This window comes from Cygnus atratus, chromosome 3, assembly GCF_013377495.2.
Source record: "Cygnus atratus isolate AKBS03 ecotype Queensland, Australia chromosome 3, CAtr_DNAZoo_HiC_assembly, whole genome shotgun sequence".
Lineage (NCBI taxonomy): Eukaryota > Metazoa > Chordata > Aves > Anseriformes > Anatidae > Cygnus > Cygnus atratus.
The window spans coordinates 59,378,642-59,402,246 of record NC_066364.1 but is presented as its reverse complement, the minus strand read 5'-3'; the positions used below and the strand labels follow the sequence as shown (position 1 = coordinate 59,402,246).

Here is a 23,605-nt window from a genome sequence, read left to right as displayed (position 1 = left end):
GAGGTTGTCTTTGTCTGATAAAAGTCAGAAAGGTCAGTTCATTCCTGTTTTTGTGCCCTCTGCTGCCAAACTATGGAATAAACGTGTAAAGCTTTCAAAACTTCCTCATTCGAGTAAACAAATACCAGATGAGAGAATCTCTTGTATTTAGTTTATAGAGGCTGTCTGCTGTTCCCAGAGTATCTTAACTATCTGAAGACTATCTGCATTCTTCAAGCAGCCCCCCAGACTCACATGTTATTGACCTACAGAGATACAGGATCAGTCACAAAAAAATTTGTTTTGACCTTGGTGGATTATTTTTAAGAATATTTTTCGGTACAAATATCTTTTTGTTGTTGTCGTCGTTGTTTTTAAACACATCATTCAATAGTTTAACCTATTTTCCAGTGACTTGGAAAGTCCATGTTAGGATACACCATTTAATAAGGAGCTCTACTTACATCTGTGTACATTATTGTCGAATTCAGGTGAACCAAAGGCACCAGTGTCTTCTGAGAGCTCAAGATATGTCTCCAGACACCACCACTTTCCATTCCCTAGAGGTATTTCATGCTTTTCATACTGTAGTATTTCATGTGTGTTGTAAATTTGATTATTTGTTTCAACCTGACTGTTGCTCTCATTGTCACTGTGCATAGCCAGAGAGATTTTGGCTCCATCTGTTTTCCGTTCATCTTTTAACTAGTTGTAGACTTCAGTCAGACATTCCTGAACCTTTCTTCTTTAGGATGAACAATGTGTTTCCCTTAATTTCTCCTTGCACGTTGTTTGATCCAGTCCCTGACCAGCTTGGTGGACCTACAGTATACTTGCTCTAGCAAGTTAGTGTCTTTCTTGCAATGGAGGGAGCCCAAAACTGGTCCCAGCACTACAGGTGCAGCCTCACAAGTGACATGTAGAGGGAAATAAGCACTTCTCTCAACCTGCTGCTACAACCTGAGAGTGCCACCAAAAGAGCAGGTCCTTCCTGTTCCTCACTTTTGCTTTTCATGTGACCTTCTCATATGTTGGTATTGTATATGAGCCAGACCACATCCTATACGCACAAAAGTTTACATTCTATACTCACCACTAACATGTGTTGAGTGTTTTTCACCCCTGTAAATGCTGAATGATCCCCCTGCCTTCAGTGGACCAGATTGTCTGAAACACAGTATGCAGTGGGATAGACCCTGGATTGCAGAGTAAGAGAATATAAGAGTGACATGATGATTCACGAGGCAAAAAAATGAGAGGTATCAATATTTATTCCCAATAAACTGCTTTTGTTTTATAAAAGTACCATTGTTTGTAGGACATTTAACTGCACAGAAGAATCTGGGCTGGTCCAGCCCTCTTACCTCAGAAAGAAAGGAGAATTTTGTTTCTGACTTCAACAGTAGTAGGTCCACAGATCCTTTGCCAAACCATACAGTGAATGGGAGGAGGAGGTGTCACAGCCACTGCTGTGTGACTAGCAGCCAAGGCGAGTGGGGCATAGCTACCATTAGCATCCCCTAGTGTCATAGTTATAGATAGCCTTATACACGGATTAAAAGGCATTTTACAACTGAAGGGTGGAAAAGTGAGAAAATACCATACATTTTGCTTGCCCTATAAAATGAAATTAATGAGGGTAACAAATAAGAAAGGATTTTAGCTCAGCCATAAACTGACAGATTTTTGGAACAACATGGGACTTTTATCTGCTCCCCAAACTTTGCAATCTGTGCTGGAGAAAGGAATTTGCCGAGCAAGAAAGAAGAGGCAATGCCACACTGCCTGTCCCTAGCAAGGAGGGCTGGAGGGGGGCCGCAAAATATTTTCAGTGTCAGGGAATAATTATTTTGTAGTGAGACAGAAATTATTTCACTTAAATAACATTTTTCCTACAGTACTTTCTCAAAGCCCAAGGGCAGGTCTTCCAAAAAATGAGATTTTTGGCAGCCCCGTAGCTTTTCTCGTATTTCTGTCTGTTCTACTCATACTATAAACAGTATTCTTACAAAATAATTTCTAGACTACAGTTTCTTCATCAGCCCACTGGAAGAAGAAGGAAAAAACTATGTTTTATGTAACTTTGCAGCTGCAGACGGTTACTTGGTTGTTCTGTAGAAGCCTAAAATTTGCAATCCTATCCAATCCTATGGTCTGCATTATATGGGGGGCAGACTACACGTTTGAATAGCCATTTTTGGCATTAAAAGCTGTATTCAACTTACATCTCAGAGACAAATGACCAAGTCTTGAAAAAATAAGGGAAGCACCATTGTGTTCAAATATCCACTGATAGAACATTTCAGAATGTTGAATCCTATTTGGAACGAGAAAGCAAAGTTATTACTTTCATAAATCATGTGAGAAGCAACAGAATTGTGATAGGTAATACTGAAAAAAAATATTGAGTAGCTTGAAAGTATCTTCTTTATCTTTATTCCTGTACATGTGAATAGTTGAAGTACAATCCTTTTCCTGCTGAATCTGGTCAGTGACTTTGGATGAATTTGTGAGTTGGTTTGGCAATAGCTAAAACAATGGTTTTAACAATAAATTTACAACTTGTGAACATTTTTGCCCTGTATAGGTTTCCAGGGGTATCTTGGATGTGTAATGAAGGAACAGAAAGTAATTTGCCCCTCTTTCTGGCTAGGGATCATGTCTGTTGATTTAGAAGTTCTATGATGCTCTAAAATATCTGGGGGAGAAGTAACTCCCTGGGAAACCTTGAAACTGATCTCCATCACTCCACCTCCTGCCCTGAGAACAGCTGTGACAGAAGAATGAGTCAGAGACATCCTCCCAGTATCCTAAACTCCACAGTTTCCCTGCATTCAACTGTTATCAAAACAAAACAGAAAGAGATCAACAAAGCTCTTTCGGACTTTCTGGAAAGGAAGAAAAGTGATCAGGCAAGCAACTAGGTGAAGCAATTAGGGGAATCTGCAAATAACTCCACCAAGCACATGATTAGATGAACAGACTGTTTCCACACAGATATTTTAAAGAATATTTTTGTATTTTATATGTTCTATAAACAATTTTAAATGTAGTGGAGTTACTGGGGTTGAAGGAAAATGTAAGAAGTGAGCAGGGTGGGAGTACAGGATGAGGGAGGATATGAAAGACGAGCCGTCTGAAATATGAAGATCTTAAGTACTGGTGTGTCTAGCAGTCAAATAATGAACCTTCTTCATGTTTTGCCTTTCTGGACTTGGCTTATTTAGACAAATTTGTAGGCATTAGGGTCTGTCTGGAATTAGTTCCAAGAGCTTTTTTTTCCCCTTAACATTTTGCAGCTGAGGCAGCCTAGTGAAAAAGAAGCTTTGAAGAGAAACATTACCAAATATGTCTTTTCTCCTGCCCATATCTCCAGTTTCCACAGGAAAGGGACGCAGACGCAGGCAGACCAATGAAAGCAGGGGAGAAGCCATCGTCACTGGAGGAGAGAGAAAAGCCCTGCCTGAAGCCCAGTCAGCAGAGAGGAAGCAGCTGAAGGTAACAGTGCTCATCAGAGGCAGGGATGCTGTCCCCTTGGCATTTCTGCTGGTTCTGCAGAGGTTTTACTCAGCATTTCCTCCCCCTCCAGCCACCCTTGGCTACTGCTGGCCGACCACCTCGGAAGATTGTTTTGCTTCCCTCGGCTGCTCTCTTCAAACTGCAGACAGCAGAGCCTGCCTATTTTCGTCAGAGGACACCACTCACACGAGCAGAATCACAAAGCCCTGTGCCATTAGTGCTTCATGCCAGAACCTCAGATGCAAATACTGGTGCATAGCCTGCTCCCTCCACTGTGTTTCCAAAGACCTTAGGTAATCATAGCATGAGAGTGGAGCAAGAGCTACTTGCTCTTTTCTACTACTATTAGTTTTCTAATATAAAATGAGATTACTAATAAGAGACGCATGTAAAAGCCCTGAATAAGGACAGTCTGCAATGTGCTAGGGTTCATAAAATAAAACCAGTTCTTATCCCTGGTTTGCAGTCCTCTTCAATGCTGCCCACTCCTAAAAAATTTCATGATTTTTTTTTTTAAGTCACAGCCTCTGATGTCACAGTTACCTAACAGTCTTGATTTATGCCTACTGAAACTCCCCTACCTTCTCCCAAAAAAAGTTATAGTGAGCTTTAAAATAAATGAAACCAAACTTCCTAAGTTTAATCATCTCCTTTATCCCTTCACCATTCTTCCCTGCCAATCTCCATTCCCCTTTTTCTGCATCCTATAACAGCCATATCAGACTCGAGACAGTATGGACTACGGGTCATCTAGAAACACAAAAGTGCTGATTTCTTGTCTGGACCCTGTTCTGACCAAATTGGCAGCTGCTGCCAGGCAAAACCTCCTACAGCTGAGCTCTGCCTCCCTCTGCTCCTGCAAGGAACTCATTTGGCTTCCTCACTTCTAAACAGTTTTCACAGACTTGAGAATTTAACCTTTGTGACAAGTCAGGTTGAAATCAGTGAATGCATTCAAAAGATACCAGAGGTGATAAGACAGGCCAGGTCAGTAATAAACATAGTTTTCCTTAGGAAACCAGACAAAAGTAATTTAAGCCTTCCTGGTAGATAGGGAGAAAATCTTGAAACTGCAGCTATGCTATTTCAGAATAGGAACAAATCTGGATTATTTGTATAGCAGACTTCTCCTAAGTGTTCCTTCTGCAAATTCCATTTTGAATAGAAATGTTTTTGCTGTCTGTACTGCCTTTTTGTTCCATTGTATTGAAATATAATTCAGATCAAGTGAGACTTGTGAAATCTTGACCTCCACAAAGAGCTGGAGCGACATCACACTTTGACAGCTCAAGAAGCTATGTTGGGACAGTGCTTGCACTTGGCTGATAGGCAACTTTTTGTTGGAGCTAGCGGATGAAGCTGCAGATAGGATTAGGACTAATAAAGAGAAAAGGGTTAGAAATACAGTTATGTCCAACAACATCCTGGGGCTGGGGTTTGGAGCCAGTAGGTTGTCTGTATCTGGAGTATGTGCCTGTGTGAAAGCTTTATGATGTGTTTTGTTTGGTGATTGTGGGGCAGCAAAGGGATAAACTGTAGGTGACCTACTGGTAAACCATTCAGAGCTTAGGTTATGAGGTATGAGGTCTTAGGTATGAGACCTGAGTTTAGATGTAAGGCAGTTTGAAGCTGGTAGAGCACATCATATGATAGTTTTGGATAATTTCAGTAAATACCTACTGCCCGTGGTTATGTTAGATAAGAACTAGAAGGAAGCAGAGGTCTGAGGGTAGGTTTGAAGCTCATGAAATAGTTGGGTAAGTCCTAAACAGTCACAGACTGCGTGTAGGATTTGGGCTAGTGGATCGCTTTGGTATGGGACTGGGTATCAATCCAACACACAACATATTTACTGTCAGGGTTTGGTAAATTAGGCACCACTGTGCTACAGGAGTGCTTGAGATGAATTAATGTTGTGGGGTGAGACAGGGAAGTAACCTGGCACTGGCATGAGAGAAGAGATGGTTAGGAAGCTTCACACTAATAAGAACTTTGGAGACAACAGACCATATCTGATTTTTATTACATGTAGCTGGCATGGTTGAAAGCAAGGCCTCTGAGTGAACCCAGCCAAACATTAGGACTCAAGCCAACAGGTGACTTCAGGCTAATGAAAGCCAAGTAGGATTATAGTACTATGGTTACAAGCAAGGTTATGGTGGGGCTGGCAGCCAGACCCAGTCTGTAGCCAGCAGAGCTGGCAGAGGACACCCTGGGGCCATAGCTGGAGGTTGTGTGTGCCTGAGACCAGGGGCAGCACGGATGGGCAAAGGCCTCCAGTTTGGTGTTACTTATTGGCTTCAATCCTAACCCAATTCACAAGTGCCTGCCTGTGTTAAGAGCTACTAGAAGGTACTGTCCTGCTTCTGTCTCTCCTAGTTGCTGTCTGAAGCTCAGTACCAGCCCAGTAAATTGTTAAGATCCCCATGGGTAAGTTTCACCCCACAGTTTGAAACCGATATAATTAAAAACAACAACAACAAAAACTCGGAAGATATATTTCACAACCGAAAACCTGTGATTATTTTATTAAATTTCTGTGGCTTCATATTATTTTTCTATATAGCAGAAAAAAAGCAGAGGGACTCACAGCCTTGCACCAGCCTATACAAGGTGCAGAGCTGCCACACAGATGTTTTCAAGGTCTGCCCTGGAGGTTTCCTGAGCTCACCAGGATAGAGATCATGTCTGCACCGCAGAAAACACTGTGATTGTGGCACTGCTTCTCCTGAGCAACACCTCATGATATGTCATAAGCTTTTGAGTGCATCTCTGATGTTTTCACTTAAAGCAATAAATGAAAGTACTAAAACAGCAGAAAATAGAATGGCTAGTGAAAAGGAAAGAGATGTTCCTTTTCAACAAAACCACGCAGACAACAAAAGCTAAGGCCTTTGCATTTCCAGGTGCAATATTCCCTCTGACCCTTCAGCTGGACTGTATGGGGAAAATGACTTACTGGCTTTCTACTAACTGGAATCAGTAAATAATTATTATTCATCTCTAACCAATATTTTTTCCCCTTGGAAAAACAAACAAATAATGTATGATATTCCCTGTTTACTTCCAGAGGAGACGGATAACAACTGACTCCTGTTATGACTGTGCACAGATCCAATTCCTCCCGCAAGTCCCCTGTGTCACTCAACCCCTCTTCCCGCAAAGCCCTTGTGCTTGCATGGGTAATTACAACCATTCTGAATTTTTGATCTCTTAGATTTTTGGGTGGTTGGTGTTTTTCTTCTTTCCTGCTTCCATTGCTTTCTCCAGCCTTGTAATACTCTGCAGACTCTGAACAATGGATTAGCTGTTCCCTTCAGTTAAGTTTTCCAGAAATAGTCTTTAGAGTTTTGCCATATGTTTATCTTTCTTAATACTCCAGTGAGCAGCCCCCTCATGACTCACAGGCAAACAAAGGTCTTGAATGGTTTGTTTATTCTTCTGAGCTAGATGGCACTGCCTGGGGCTCACCATGCGGGCAGTGCAGAGGAGCTTTGAGGAGGTGCACACTGGTGCACCTATTTAGTTACAAATAAAATTATATTTACCCTGACCCAAACTACTATGAATCAGAATTAAGGTTGGAAAATCTAGCCCCAGGTAACCCCACTCTGACATTGTTCCTGGAAAGGGTTGCTCCCATGTGCCAGTGTGTTCCTACGCCTACACCCATTCCCATGTGAAGCCACTACTGGGAGAAGCACAGGAGGAGGAGGAGGGAGGAAGTCACCCAAATAACTCGTCTTCTGACTTTCTACCACTAAGCTCTCTTCCTCTCCTGGCACAAGGTCAATGAATGACCCTAGTCTCTAAGTGGTAAGGTATATTTTGGCTCACAAAGAACAAAGGCAACCAATGGTACTGGAGTCTAAGAATTCAGTATTAAATAAATAAACAACTTTGTCATGCATGACAAAGACAACACCTACTTTACCCCAACAGCCAGTCACAGAATGAGATGCCCAGTAAAAATAAAGGTCCATGGAAGACCCATGACAGATGACCTGAGATGTGGGGCTAATTACTCTTCAGAGCTGAGCATGCAAAGTCATGCAAACTGTTCAGATAGAAAACCTTAAAGTCACCTTAGGGACTGGAGAAGAAAAGATGCAGGATACCCAGTTATCCACCCCCTTAAGGGAAGGGATCAAGGTGAGAGAATTCAAAGGTATGCCAATTGGGTACCTAAACTACAGGTTTTCATGCACTTTTAAATTCTCTGTTGCCTTTAAGTGGACTGTCTTGGGCTGGCAGCTCTGACCGGGAATATCTTGGAGCCCTCACTCTTCTAGAGAAAGTGGTGAAAAACGTCCTACCTGGTATCCAGCTCTTTCAGAATAACGTGGTTCTCCTACACATAGATCTCTGCTATGTCTCAGGTACCACAGAACCTCTAAAATGGCACAGGTGACTTCTTCAGGAGTATGGGTAGGTCCCTAACTGCCTGTCCCCTGTGTGAGAGACTTAACAGTCAGCCCAAGTAAATAACAATGTCTGACCTTTCTGGAATACAGTCAACTGATGAAAACTCAGCACATACAGGATGACTAAATTTCCTTACTTACCTCCTAGCCAAAGTCAAATCTTCTTCAAATGTTTTTTTTTACCAAGGTGGGTTACCTATGGAAGATCAGTGTATTAAAGTTTTGGGGGCCCAGGACACCAGTGAATTCCAGAAGGCTGCTGTAGTGAGCACCTTTCCCTTACAGACAGGGACCTTCTGTTCAAAAGACTGTACTGTTCACAGCTGTGTGAATAGGGGGAGAAGGAAATCCTTTTTCTGTAGGGATGATTTATATGTTTTCATAGGTCAAGCTTGATCTGAAATCCAGGAAAAGACCAGGCCACATAGTGAAGCATGAATGTAACATATACACTTCAAAAGATAGTACTTAGAACACAAGATCTTTGCTAGATTAAGATTAAGAAGGAACTGATGATATCTGAGTATTCAATGTACCTTGGAAATATTTCCAGATTTCTAAGTTATTAACATCAACAGCAAATGAAAGATGAGCTTCTTTTCTTAAGGGTAGAAGGGAGGTGAGGGAAGAGAGATATAATGTTGGCAAACATTGTGTTGCTCTCTCTGAGCCACTCTAATCATCACAAGTCAAAATATTTTGCAAGGGGAAGGAACAGATAAGTCGTACACTGAGGTCTTTTATAAGAAAGGAAGTTCAGTCAAAGTATGTATTTCCTAAGCATCAGAGAAACAAATACTTTCAGCATAAAAAAATGGAAAAACAGAACTGGTTTTCCGGGCACAGCTCACCTCTTCTCACAAGGCAGGTAGAAATCCTGCAGGAAGAGAATGAGACGCAAGTTTGGATGCTGGAGAGGTAACACAACTTCAGATGCTGGAGAGCTAGCAGCTTCATTCTGTAGTGAAACGTGGCAACATCTACAAATACTCTGAATCTAGGGGATAAGGTCTGAGGCTTTCTGTTGTCAAGCTTCCAGGCATGTATTTCTTTCCTTTTATTTATGTATTTATTCTCAACAATATACTACCATCATACACCTCACTGCTACATAAAAAGGAGTCAAAATGTTATTTTATAGATACCATCTTGTATGCTATTTCAGTTATCCATGTCATTCACAGATGATAGTTTATGATATCTTTTAGAAGAACTTATGATGAAAATAAATTTATTTTTTAATAGTACATTTGAAATGTCTGTAAAATCTTAACTATATGACTGAAAATCAAGGTGCTTACAATGCTTTTTGGTTCATCAAACCTTGAGCCATTGGTGTATGTGCTGAGAGCCAGCGACTATGTTGTGCTCTGTTTTGTACAGACCTACCAGGCTGCTACTTTGTAGGACTATTCACTGCTTTTTGTCCAGGCCTGTTTTTGTATTTCATTGTTACAGTTCACAATGACTTCTGTGTCTGTTTAAGATGATTTGCACATCAGAAATAACTGTAGTTTTCTTTGATTTCTTAAATTATAATTAAGGAATGTAAAGTTAGTTTTCTGTGTGACTATCATAATTTAACCCAATCAAAAGCCAACAGAAAAGACAATATCAAGTGAAACAAAATCTTTGAACAGATCTTAAAAAAGACTACAGCTCCATGCACTGTAGTTGCAAAGCTGTAACCCCATAAATATAACTTCATTCCTGAAAGCATTGATGCTTTATTTGTCAGAAGGAAATAATTTCATTATAGAGATGTTATCGGACAAAAATGGAGAATGCACATTTATAAGATGGAGTTTTCTTTTAGATTACTTGATGAAATGTTGTATCACAGAACAATAGCAAGTGATGGAGAAGAATGGAGAATAAGTCAGACTTATGCTCATGTATTTACTGATGTTTTCAGACAGGATAGTTCAATTTTAAAAAACAACTTGAATCCTGTATGGATATCATTAGATGAAATAGAACTGTCTACCGACAAATGGTAGTAACCATAGCAATTAATTTGCTTCTTATTTTACTGATAATAAAGTATTTTATTTTATTGGTAATAACCTTTATCTTGATCTCACGCAGGTAGAAATAAAGGTTTTGTGAAGGCTATATGGGGGTTGATCTGTGATGTATTTCTGGTTATTCCATTACCAGCTGCCAAATCCAGTTGACTCTTCTTAACCATTGAGAAAGTTCTTTGGGTTAAGCAGATAGCAGTCCTTCAACTGCAGGATTGAACTGCTCACAACCTGTAGAAGATTCACTATTCTTTCAGTGCTTGGTTATATTTCTGTTGAAAGAGGTGTTAATTTCTCTCATTTCCCATCAGACCCTTTGTCCTTTATGTAAATCAGTTTATTTTCCTTTATATGAGACAAATTGATAATTACAGGACCAATAAACTAGCAGCATAGTTCCCTATTAAGTGCATCAGAAATACTGAGAAGCATTATATGGGATAAATGTAAGCACAACTTGGTACCTTCCTTATTATTTTCCTCTTTTCTAAGTGCTGATTTTGATTTACTATCTTGCTTTCATATTTAGGTGTTTAGCCACTTTGACTAGTTTAAGAGGACCAGCTCACTCCACTGCACAGCTGTTAGTTGCTAATTACTTTCAGCAATTGCTCTTTGAACTGTTTCTCACACCTGTCTTGATGTCAGAATAGCATCATGATCACCTGAATTCAGTTCCTAACATCAGGTCACAAAGCGTGACACTGAGATTTCTCCATTAGGCTCCTAACTTCACTACAGAAGGCTGAGATCCTTCAAAATTGCCTTTCAAATAAGAAATCTCACCCTATACGAAGAATGCTGGAGTTCTCACTAACATTTTATTCTTATGTATAATGTACGTTAGTCATATTGTATTATATTAATACTGCATTATATAAAATACATTATCTGTCATATTTGAATTGTTATATATTTTATGTTGTTTATTATAATACATTATACAATGCATATAGTTATAATATTGTTGTCTTAATGTGCTTATTACTACATTAATTATACGCATTAATATTATATAGATCATTTATATATATACTTATGTATATATATATAGGCAGGTTTTCTCAGTGATTAATTTTATAGTGTAAAAAATATGCATTTTTTTTGTAGATGGAATTTATTCAGCCTTAGCTTATAACCACTGACTCATACCACAATTATTTTTTTTTCTCCAAATCAAAGAGCAAAATACTAAGATGAATCTTTCCTCCAGGCAGACGGTTGCAGCCTAAAACAAATTCACCAGTAAGCTGTAGAGATACAGGTATTGATCTTCCTAAATGTTTTAACAGCCAGCATGGTGTCAACACAATAGCATGCCTCATAGCCATTACCATGAGTTTCTTTTAATCTATATTTGTTAGTTGTGCTAGTTACCATGCAACAAGGGACCACTGAAGAAGTGGCGGCTTGTTATTGTTCTGAGTGATTTCCCATGGCACCAGTCCAAGTGTGACACGTCTCAGAGTCTGCTCCACCTTCAAGCTCACACCAGCAGCAAAGCGCTGCAAGCAGTCCCAGAGGGTGGGTGAAGGGTGCTGCTGGAGAAGCAGGAGAGGTGAGGAGAATGGAGAGGGTACTGGCAGCTTCCCCTCATGTTAGACCAATGGCCACCTGGTGTTAGTGTCTGGGGTTCTGTAGCCCAGCCCCAGTGTTTTGAGGACAGACTGCTCACCCAGGCCAGAGCTCTGGGAGTCAGTACCTCATCTTCACATTGCTTTGGGACTTCTCCCTTGCTGGAGCACTCTCTGAGATTTTGGCTTTTCCCTGCTTTCCTTGGTATTAGAGCCTTACTCAAGACCCCAGGGCACCATGCCCTCGTATTTTCATTTCTGAGTATCTTTCAGCAGAGATGGAGGTGTGACGTTTTCAGTTTGCAAGGCCACATCCATGATGATGGCAGCAGACTGGATTCCTGCCCTATATTTGGCCTTATGTGCCAACAACACAAGTGTCTTCTGCTTGCTGTCTCTCAGGCTGCTCCTGAAGACGAGTAGCTGATTAGCATTTGAACCCCAATATCGAGACTTGCTCCCTATCACCAAGGTATTCATATCTCCCATCCTATAAGGAAATAGATTTCAAATTGCCACTTCCTCAGAATTTTCGTCCGATGTATTTCAACTCAGCAGTTAAGATCCTTAGGATCCCAAATACCGGAGAGATACTTACCTGTAGTGTGAATGGAATATTGTTTAAAAGCTGTGTGTCAAATTCCTCAATCAGTGAAGACTTGTCTGGTAAGAAAAATATTACAGTCTCTTACTTTCCAGAAGGGGAGGAAAAAAGCAACAAAAAACAACCTCTATGTAAACTGTGAAGGAAAAAGTAAAATATCTAGTGAAGGACATTGCTATTTTCTGCAGGAAAAAGCGTCTCTAAATATTTTTCAGTGTGCTTCTCAATAAGCACTAGTCGGATGTCTATTATGCAATGAACTAGGCCTCCAGTAACATATTTTTAAGGCAGCTGTATGGCTTCACAGAGTCATAAGTCATGGGCAGATTAAATGATCTAAGACGGTACTCATTTTTCCATTGCTCTCCTAGTAAACTATTGTTCTCTGAGCTATGTTTTTCCAGTGCTTTTTCTCAGCTCTGTTTAAAGGAATCAGACAATAGGGGCTCCCATTGTTTTCTCAGGAGATTATTCCAGAGCCAAAAATTCTCCTTAGATGTAATCAGTAGGAAATTTTTCATAATATTATTGTGTTTTCTTGTAGCTCATGTTGTTAATTTCACTTATGCTTAAATCATACCTCTGTGATGTTTACACCCTCAAAAATGTTATATGCTTGCTGTAAAACATGTATGTATTCCGCCTGTTATATTTTTGGTCTTAAATTAGATCTATATGAGTGGGTTCCTGTGCTTGCCTACAGCTCTCCTGGATTTAATAAAATAAAATCTGTGGTAAAAGAGTGATCCACTAATACAGATCCCTCAGAAATCAATTTCTCCTTGCTTTTTTTTTTTTTTTTTTTTCCTGGTCTTCTTTGAATTCCTTCCAAATTGCTTAATTTTTCTGCATTTTCTTTAAATCAAATGGCATTTTGCAGGTTAAAAATAAATATTTTTTGTTTTGTAACAAATGTTGATGTACCAGTTTCTCCCAGTGAGGAGGAGGTTCTCAGGTACTTTGAGCTAAGAATACACAGAATAAAATTTTCTTATCTCACAGATAAGCACCGTATTTTTCAAAGTGTTCCAACATACAGTCATTCACATTTTAGCTTGTAGGAAGTCACAGGAAAAATATAGAAAACTTACTCATGTTCATGCCAAAACTAAGATAACTTCTGGTTTCCATCCATCTTCAGAGGTAGTGTTTACTATGACCAGCAAGCTACCAAAGCCTTGCAGATGGTATACACTCAGTTTGCAATACAAAACAAATGCTTTTTTAGTTAAATAATTTGACTGTAAGAAAACAAGCCTGTGAAAGCTCAATTTTACAAAACTAAAGAGTTGCTATAAAGAATATTCCTCAGTTCTTAAATAGATGTCTTTAAAAAAAAATTACTGAAACTTCATTGAGTCAAAATGCACTATAGCTTCTTTCAGAGCACTGTGCAAAAGAGTTATTAGACTGCAGCACTTAGAGGTGCAGGATGTTGCAAGTACCTAATGAGTGTGGTATGCTAAAATCACCTCAGTTCCATTACACATTAGACAGTACTTGCTCCATCTGGCTGGCTCTCAAGCATCTGCTGTTGTCCCTTTTTGAACTACTGCTAAACAAAAAGAAGGAAAAGACTCTTTTCCACATTACATTCCACATTTCTCAGCTCAGATTTTTTCTTTCAAGATGCATATAATTCATTAGTCTGGAAGGTAAAACAAATGATATAAAAGAGGAAGCCTTTCAAGATGATGTAACTTGGGTTGTGGAGTAGGTCAGGACGGAGAGTCCCAGCCAGTGTGCAGAATAACTTGGGTGGTTGTCTTGTGCAAGGACTATGAGGAAGAAGTAAGGAACCTTTACAGTACAGATATCTCAGCATAAGCTCTATTTGTGGAAATCAAATAATAAAATCACTGGTACCACATGTTATCCCCTCTATAGAGAGAAAATCCTACAGAGAAAAAAAGGCCTAGCCTTTTCTAGCACTGCTTGGCTCCAGCCTTGTGATACCTCTTGCCTTCAGCCCACTTTGAGTCCATAGTTGGAAAACAAACTTTCGCCTTTCCCAGTAATAATGTTCTCCATGTATCTTGAGGTTGAGCTAAGAAAAAACATTGTTTATTGAGATATCATGGAAAAGGAACCAATGGAAAGAAGCATTTGCTGAATAATGGGATTGGGTCAGGATCTTATAAATTTGAAGCTTCCTTCATGAGGTTGTTAATAAGATGTCACCAAAAAATACAAAGATTTTCCATTCAAAGAACTGAAATATTTAAAGAATGTGTAAATTTAAGCTAATAACCCCATCTGCCCATTACACCAATTGGAAATAAATCAACATTTCTAAAAGGTAACTCCTCTCATCCCCCCTACAGCCATCCAACAGGAGATGACTTGCCCTTTGAAGAGGTATCTATGCCTTTCTATTTATTTGTAAATGGAAGGTATTTACACAGCCTTTCTTCATGCTTTTGTCAACACAAATCCTTAGTCAAACACATATAACATAGGGCACTAGAAGGGGAGGGAGAGATAATAGCAGTAGGTAGTGGGCAGTCAGAATTTCTACTTTCTCTTATTTCTTTCCCTGATGAAGAAGCGCAGCTTTCAATATAAATGCATAGATATAGCCAAATTTAACCAGAGCCACTTCACTATGCTTATCTGCTTTTTGGCAAACCACCTGACTAAACAGTAGAGCTTATTAAAAATATAATTGTCTGAAATAGCTTTCTAAAAAGATTTTAAATGTCTTTTTCAATAACTGTGCCTTCCTAAGCAGGTACAACTGTTTGTATATGAACAGTTTCTCAGTCTTCAAACAAAAATATTGTATGATCCACAGTGCCATGGAGAAGGTGTATTTTATTATTTTGAGGGGGCAAGTATTTTTGAATATTGCAAAAGGTTAGCATTTTGATTTGAGCCATGTGACAGGACTTCAGACATACTCTGAATGATGTTTATGTGGGCATCATAAATTCCTTAGGATTTTGTAAACTCCCTCATCTGCCAGCCAGTTATTAACATGCACAGGTGTAAATCTTGCCTGCTCCTCCATAGAAGTAAAATGCCTCCATTTACTGTCAGAAGTTACCACCATGCTATTGCTCAGAAGAAAAGCATGAATAGCATTCAGAGGTGAAGTATGTCTCCCGTGAGGCTTCCAGGAGAGTTTTCTTCATGGGATCTCTGTGATGAGAATAGGGAGAAGATAAAGCAGTGTGGTTCCCACATACAAAGATGCAACATTAGCCTGATATGTTTTACAAATTTGTTTTACATGGGAATGACTTTTAGGAAATAGTTGTTTTTAATAAAGAATAGGGAAAGAGGAATGAATTCTCCCAAAATGCTCTAATCCAGTAACCATGAAGTCAGCAGTCATTTATGCCTAGATAAAATTCCTGCATCAAAACTGCAAGGCTACCTCAAACCCCAGGGATCTTCATATGCCAGATGAATCACATCTTCACTTATCATTTGGGAATGGAATGCCAGTAATGACTGCGTTCAAGCAGTAAATACAAAATAAGTGCTTCAGGTTTTTGCACCCTGAGTAATGCCAGTGAGGCCAGACAGTATATTTGGACTTCCGAGTTTTGTGTGTGTGTGCATGTGTGTGCTGTCATACTCTTCCATTTTAAGTAGCAGGCTTCCACCATTGTCTTGTATGCAAATCCAGAGCTAAGTGAACTGAGGAGAACCATAGACCAAGTTATTTACACAGTACCCACAGTCTGCTTACTGAGGTGTAGTGGTTTTAAAATGCTCTGGTAAGGAGCACACTGTGTTCTCTGCTGTCTAAATGTGCTGGAAAGCACACTGCATGTGTTGTCCTACCAGGTTTTGGTGATGTGAGCTCCGTGCCACTCTGCTGCAGGTGGATAACTTATAAGGCTCTCTTAGTACAGTAAAGACATGCAGTGGAAATGACTCACTTGAAAACCTGGAGCAAGTAGGGATGCAGAGAAGCAGGAGTTATGGTGAAGTTGTACTAATGAGGCAAAAATGGTGTAGTTTCATTACTTACACAGACATGCAGAAATTTACTCTTGAAATCTTGCCTGATTCATTGGTGTTTTCAATCCTGCTAATAGGGTTTACAGGAGAAATATTTTTAAATACTTTGATATTCCATGGAAAATTATATCATTCCACAGGGATATAAATTGATTGCATCTCTAGATCTTGGTAGGATGTACCAAGAGGAAAAGTTAGAACAAAGTCTGATCTGTTCTGGGATCCACAAAAAAAGAATAGGAATTTTGCCATTAAGTTCAGGAAAAGACATCTTCTTTGAACCTGAAATCCTTCTAATCACAGCACCTCCTTTACTAGGTAGTAAGTTATGGAGCTTGTGAGTGAAATACATTGTATTCTGTTACTAAAGCTACTTGCAACTTCATACAGTTGCCTGTTTTAATGTGTTAAGTAATTGGCAAAAATGTTTATTGTAGAATTTTTTTTTACAGTTAAATTTCATATGGAGGCCTGAATCAGCACAGTTTACCCGTGTGGATTTCAAAAGGAGCAAACACAAATAGCAGTTGTGGTATTGGGAGCTGCAGGATGAGTGTCAAGAGTGGGTCTCTTTAATTAGCAAACCCCTTCATCACGGGATGTAGGGACCTCCCAGATTCATGAACAGCTCTGAGAGGGATTTTCTACAAAAACAGCAGGAAGTAGAATGAAGTCAGAGGAAGAGCTATGACGAAAGCAAGGTCGGCAAGGATATTACTGACCAATCCAGACAACATGTTGGTGAAACAATGTAAATAACAATTTCAGGTAAGAAATCCTTCCCCAAATGTCTTTGGTCAACACCTGAGCTCAATCCAAACTTCCTTGGAGGTCCAAGAGAATTATTGCATTCTTCTCAGGCTTCTTCCTGTTTGTCTGCCACTGTCCTCCTAAGTTTTAGCCTGAATAGAGCCACTCAGAAATCATAGCATAAATTACAGAACACCATAATGGCACTGTCTCTCTTCTAGGGTACTACCTAATTTTCCAAACCCCAAAGGGTCCAAAAGCAACTTCAGCCAGCCAAGGGCCGCTCAAACAGGATCAGTTCTGATCCTAATGCACAGGTTCCCAAGAAGTCAAGCTGTCACTAAGAGCAAAGCAAGGGAGAGATGAGGCTTTGAGTTGCTGCTAGGCAAAGGCATAGGCTCCTTGCTGGCACTAAGACTGCTTGTAGCTGACACTGATAAAAGGAGGCTCTTATCCTTGTGGGGGACTTCAACTTCCCAGACATATCCTGGACATGCAATACAGCTCAGAGGAAGCAGTCTAGGAGGTTTCTGGAGAATGTGGAAGATAGTTTCCTGATGCAGTTGGTTAGTGAGCCTGCTAGGGGAGGTGCCCCGCTGGACCTTCTGTTCACAAACAGAGAAGGACTGGTGGGAGATGTAGTGGTTGGGAGCTGTCTTGGGCAGAGTGACCACGAAATGGTAGACTTCTCTATTCTTGTCGAAGTCAGGAGGGGGACAAGTAAAACTACTGTCTTGGACTTCCGGAGGGCAGACTTTGAGCTGTTCAGGACACTGGTTGGCCGAGTCCCTTGGGAGGCAGTTCTGAAGGGCAGAGGAGTCCAGAAAGGCTGGGCACTCCTCAAGAAGGAAATATTAAAGGCTCAGGAATGGTCTGTCCCCACGTGCCCAAAGATGAGCTGGCGTGGAAGAAGACCAGCCTGGCTGAACAGAGAGTTGTGGCTAGAGCTTAGGAAAAAAAAGAGGGTTTATGATCTTTGGAAAAGACGGCAGGCCAAAGCTCATCTGGAGCTCAATGTGGCTACTGCTGTTAAAGATAAAAAAAAATGTTTTTATAAATACATAAACACGAAAAGGAGGACTAAGGAGAATCTCTGTCCTTTACTGGATGCAGGGGGAAACTTAGTGACAAGAAATGAGGAAAAGGCTGAGGTGCTTAATGCCTTCTTTGCCTCAGTCTTTACCGGCAAGACCAGTTGTCCTCTAGATACCCAGTACCCTGAGCTGGTGGAAGGGGATGGGGAGCAGGATGTGGCCCTCACAATCCACGAGGAAATGGTTGGTGACCTGCTACAGCACTTAGATGTATGCAAGTCGATGGGGCTGGATGGGATCCACCCGAGGGTGCTGAGAGAACTGGCAGAAGAGCTGGCCAAGCCGCTTTCCATCGTTTATCGGCAGTCCTGGCTGTCAGGGGAGGTCCCAGTCGACTGGCGGCTAGCAAACATGACGCCCATCTACAAGAAGGGCCACAAGGTTGACCCAGGAAACTATAGGCCTTTTAGTTTGACGTCAGTGCCAGGGAAGCTCATGGAGCAGATTATCTTGAGTGTCATCACGCAGCACTTGCAGGGCAAGCAGGCGATCAGGCCCAGTCAGCATGGGTTTATGAAAGGCAGGTCCTGCTTGACGAACCTGATCTCCTTCTATGACAAAGTGACGCTCTTGATGGATGAGGGAAAGGCTGTGGATGTGGTCTACCTTGACTTCAGTAAGGCTTTTGACACCGTTTCCCACAGCATTCTCCTCAAGAAACTGGCTGCTCATGGCTTGGACTGGCATACGCTACGTTGCGTTAGAAACTGGCTGGGTAGCCGGGCCCAAAGAGTCGTGGTGAATGGAGTTAAATCCAGTTGGAGGCCGGTCACTAGTGGAGTCCCCCAGGGCTCAGTACTGGGGCCAGTTCTCTTAAATATCTTTATCGATGATCTGGATGAGGGGATCGAGTGCACCCTCAGTAAGTTTGCAGACGACACCAAGTTAGGCATGTGTGTCGATCTGCTCAAGGTTGGGAAGGCTCTGCAGGAGGATCTGGATAGGCTGGACCGATGAGCTGAGGCCAACTGTATGAGGTTCAACAAGGCCAAGTGCCGGGTCCTGCACTTGGAGCACAACAACCCCAAGCAGAGCTACAGGCTGGGAGATGAGTGGTTAGAAAGCTGCCTGGCAGAGAAGGACCTGGGAGTACTGGTTGATAGTTGGCTGAATATGAGCCAGCAGTGTGCTCAGGTGGCCAAGAAGGCCAACAGCATCCTGGCTTGCATAAGAAACAGTGTGGCCAGCAGGGCTAGGGAAGTGATTGTCCCCCTGTACTCGGCTCTGGTGAGGCCGCACCTCGAGTATTGTGTTCAGTTTTGGGCCCCTCGCTACAAGAAGGACATGGAGGTGCTTGAGCGAGTCCAGAGAAGGGCAACGAAGCTGGTGAGGGGTCTAGAGAACAAGTCTTACAAGGAGTGGCTGAGGGAGCTGGGATTGTTCAGCCTGGAGAAGAGGAGGCTCAGGGGAGACCTCATCATGGTCTACAGCTTCCTCAAAAGGTGGAGTGGAGGGGCAGGCGCCGATCTTTTCTCTTTAGTCACCAGTGATAGGACCCACGGGAATAGTGTCAAGCTGAGGCAGGGGAGGTTTAGGATAGGCATCCGGAAGAGGTTCTTTACTGAGAGGGTTGTCACACACTGGAACAGACTCCCCAGGGAAGTAGTCACTGCACCAAGCCTGTCGGAGTTTAAGAAGCATTTGGACTGTGCACTTAATCACATGGTCTGAATTTTTGGGTAGACCTGTATGGTGCCAGGAGTTGGACTTGATGATCCTTATGGGACCATTCCAACTCAGGCTATTCTATGATTCTATACCCACCTTTGGTTTCAATGAGAATTCAGGCCCTAACTTTCTGGATGGATGGTGTTTTTTCAGAATAGGATAATTTCATTTCCCTTTTGAAGACTTACAAGGATGTAGTAACAAAAGCAAAGACATAAAACAGTACCTGAAGCATAGGCTACTTTTCAACCTGCAGCAGCCTATAGGTATGATATTATCTTTTCAGACAAATATGATCTACGTAATATGAAGTGTTCCAGCATGCTTACGAGCTGTCAAAGGCCAGAAAATGGGATCTTCATTTTAAGACTGTATGATAAAGAAAATGAAAAACAACAACAACAGGGAAGGAACTTTTCCTTCACCTAAATTTTATTATTATTTTGCAACTCCTTCAGGTGTCCACAAGGAGTTCTGACCCCCCCCCCCAAAAAAAAAGACATTGTGGCATAGAGGTGTAAATAGAGGTATAATTTCAGTTCACACCAGAAGAACTTCTTCTCACTGAAGTACAGTTAAGCCCCACAAAGCACCAAAAAAACCTGCCAAAAAGTAATGCATTCACAAGCTAGTTTTACATATTGGCCTTATTTACTTCTCTGGTCTTGCATTCAGGGCTTGATCCATCTCGGGGGGAACATGTAATGCCGTGCAAGGCTGTTTGGTTGTATGACTGACAACATGACTTTACAACTTTGAACTGTTTGTATAGAAGCAAAATACAGAAGAGTACACTATCCCCAAGGGAAACGTAAAAACTACCGGTTGCTTCTCAGGTTTAAAAGTTTAAAGGTGGAAGCATCTGTTCAGGTATAAGAAAGAGTGTAATCAGCTGTTTGAGTATAATTCTTACATATACATGAACATTTTCCTCTCCAATTTCTAACTTGGAGTGCAATATTTTTCATCATACTCTTAGAACAGGATTCTGATGCTAAAATGGTACCTTGTGCAAATTTCCAGAGAAGAGAGAAGTAAACCAGTCCTGACTGCTATCTCCACCTCATTCAAAGCAAACAACTGTAAGAGAAGAAAATAAACCTGTACGAATGTTTTCAAGTAATTGTCATTATCCAAAAGCTTTAAATTGGTAGAATCCTTCAAAGGTAACTGATGTAAACTCAAATTACATCACTGAATTTGAAGTAGTAAGATACACTTGCACCATTGCAGAGCCTCAGCCACAGTTTAAATAGGCACTGCCTATAACTTCACAAGAATGAAAGAGAAAAGCATATCATTCTACCTTATCAGCTACTGGCAGACCTAGAGAAAGAAAAAACAAAGTTGTTAAAATTAAAAAGTAATGTTTATTTTACGACATCTCACTGAATGTGATATTGAATAGTAACCAGACAAAAAATAAAAGGCAAGATGAAAACGTACAAGGTACTTGCATTAATTTAGCTACAACGCAATTGACAACAACCACAATCTGCAATGATTTATAAGTGCCTTACACCATTCACCCTTCAGACAGAAAAATGGGATTCCCATATTATGTAACAAAAGTGCAATCCCTCTCACAATACGAGAATCTAGGGTACGTGACTGAGTACTGAAAATCTTCAGACTAAGCAGCACCAAAGCAAACTGAGAAGGGAGGATAAGTCTCTCAGAATGTTTATGTAAGAGAAAGAAGACCTCCATTTTAGACCTAGAATACAACTCTCAGAGAATGGCTGGGGACCAGATCTGGGGACCAGATCTGGGGACCAGATCTGGGGACCAGATCTGGGGACCAGATCTGGGGACCAGATCTGGGGACCAGATCTGGGGACCAGATCTGGGGACCAGATCTGGGGACCAGATCTGGGGACCAGATCTGGGGACCAGATCTGGGGACCAGATCTGGGGACCAGATCTGGGGACCAGATCTGGGGACCAGATCTGGGGACCAGATCTGGGGACCAGATCTGGGGACCAGATCTGGGGACCAGATCTGGGGACCAGATCTGGGGACCAGATCTGGGGACCAGATCTGGGGACCAGATCTGGGGACCAGATCTGGGGACCAGATCTGGGGACCAGATCTGGGGACCAGATCTGGGGACCAGATCTGGGGACCAGATCTGGGGACCAGATCTGGGGACCAGATCTGGGGACCAGATCTGGGGACCAGATCTGGGGACCAGATCTGGGGACCAGATCTGGGGACCAGATCTGGGGACCAGATCTGGGGACCAGATCTGGGGACCAGATCTGGGGACCAGATCTGGGGACCAGATCTGGGGACCAGATCTGGGGACCAGATCTGGGGACCAGATCTGGGGACCAGATCTGGGGACCAGATCTGGGGACCAGATCTGGGGACCAGATCTGGGGACCAGATCTGGGGACCAGATCTGGGGACCAGATCTGGGGACCAGATCTGGGGACCAGATCTGGGGACCAGATCTGGGGACCAGATCTGGGGACCAGATCTGGGGACCAGATCTGGGGACCAGATCTGGGGACCAGATCTGGGGACCAGATCTGGGGACCAGATCTGGGGACCAGATCTGGGGACCAGATCTGGGGACCAGATCTGGGGACCAGATCTGGGGACCAGATCTGGGGACCAGATCTGGGGACCAGATCTGGGGACCAGATCTGGGGACCAGATCTGGGGACCAGATCTGGGGACCAGATCTGGGGACCAGATCTGGGGACCAGATCTGGGGACCAGATCTGGGGACCAGATCTGGGGACCAGATCTGGGGACCAGATCTGGGGACCAGATCTGGGGACCAGATCTGGGGACCAGATCTGGGGACCAGATCTGGGGACCAGATCTGGGGACCAGATCTGGGGACCAGATCTGGGGACCAGATCTGGGGACCAGATCTGGGGACCAGATCTGGGGACCAGATCTGGGGACCAGATCTGGGGACCAGATCTGGGGACCAGATCTGGGGACCAGATCTGGGGACCAGATCTGGGGACCAGATCTGGGGACCAGATCTGGGGACCAGATCTGGGGACCAGATCTGGGGACCAGATCTGGGGACCAGATCTGGGGACCAGATCTGGGGACCAGATCTGGGGACCAGATCTGGGGACCAGATCTGGGGACCAGATCTGGGGACCAGATCTGGGGACCAGATCTGGGGACCAGATCTGGGGACCAGATCTGGGGACCAGATCTGGGGACCAGATCTGGGGACCAGATCTGGGGACCAGATCTGGGGACCAGATCTGGGGACCAGATCTGGGGACCAGATCTGGGGACCAGATCTGGGGACCAGATCTGGGGACCAGATCTGGGGACCAGATCTGGGGACCAGATCTGGGGACCAGATCTGGGGACCAGATCTGGGGACCAGATCTGGGGACCAGATCTGGGGACCAGATCTGGGGACCAGATCTGGGGACCAGATCTGGGGACCAGATCTGGGGACCAGATCTGGGGACCAGATCTGGGGACCAGATCTGGGGACCAGATCTGGGGACCAGATCTGGGGACCAGATCTGGGGACCAGATCTGGGGACCAGATCTGGGGACCAGATCTGGGGACCAGATCTGGGGACCAGATCTGGGGACCAGATCTGGGGACCAGATCTGGGGACCAGATCTGGGGACCAGATCTGGGGACCAGATCTGGGGACCAGATCTGGGGACCAGATCTGGGGACCAGATCTGGGGACCAGATCTGGGGACCAGATCTGGGGACCAGATCTGGGGACCAGATCTGGGGACCAGATCTGGGGACCAGATCTGGGGACCAGATCTGGGGACCAGATCTGGGGACCAGATCTGGGGACCAGATCTGGGGACCAGATCTGGGGACCAGATCTGGGGACCAGATCTGGGGACCAGATCTGGGGACCAGATCTGGGGACCAGATCTGGGGACCAGATCTGGGGACCAGATCTGGGGACCAGATCACTTCCCTGGGCAGCCCATTCCAATGCCTAACAGCCCTTTTTGTAAAGTTCTTCCTAAGATCCAACCTAA

The 23,605-nt window shown here is 42.8% G+C and overlaps 1 long non-coding RNA gene across 1 annotated transcript; it reads left to right on the top strand.

Moving 5' to 3' along the window:
* Positions 1-2,819: 2,819 nt before the first annotated feature.
* LOC118243894 (uncharacterized) lies at positions 2,820-3,956 on the top strand. Its single transcript, XR_004777375.2, has 3 exons — positions 2,820-2,903; positions 3,356-3,477; positions 3,569-3,956. It is a non-coding gene; the product is annotated as an uncharacterized LOC118243894 (long non-coding RNA).
* The last annotated feature ends 19,649 nt before the right edge of the window (positions 3,957-23,605 follow it).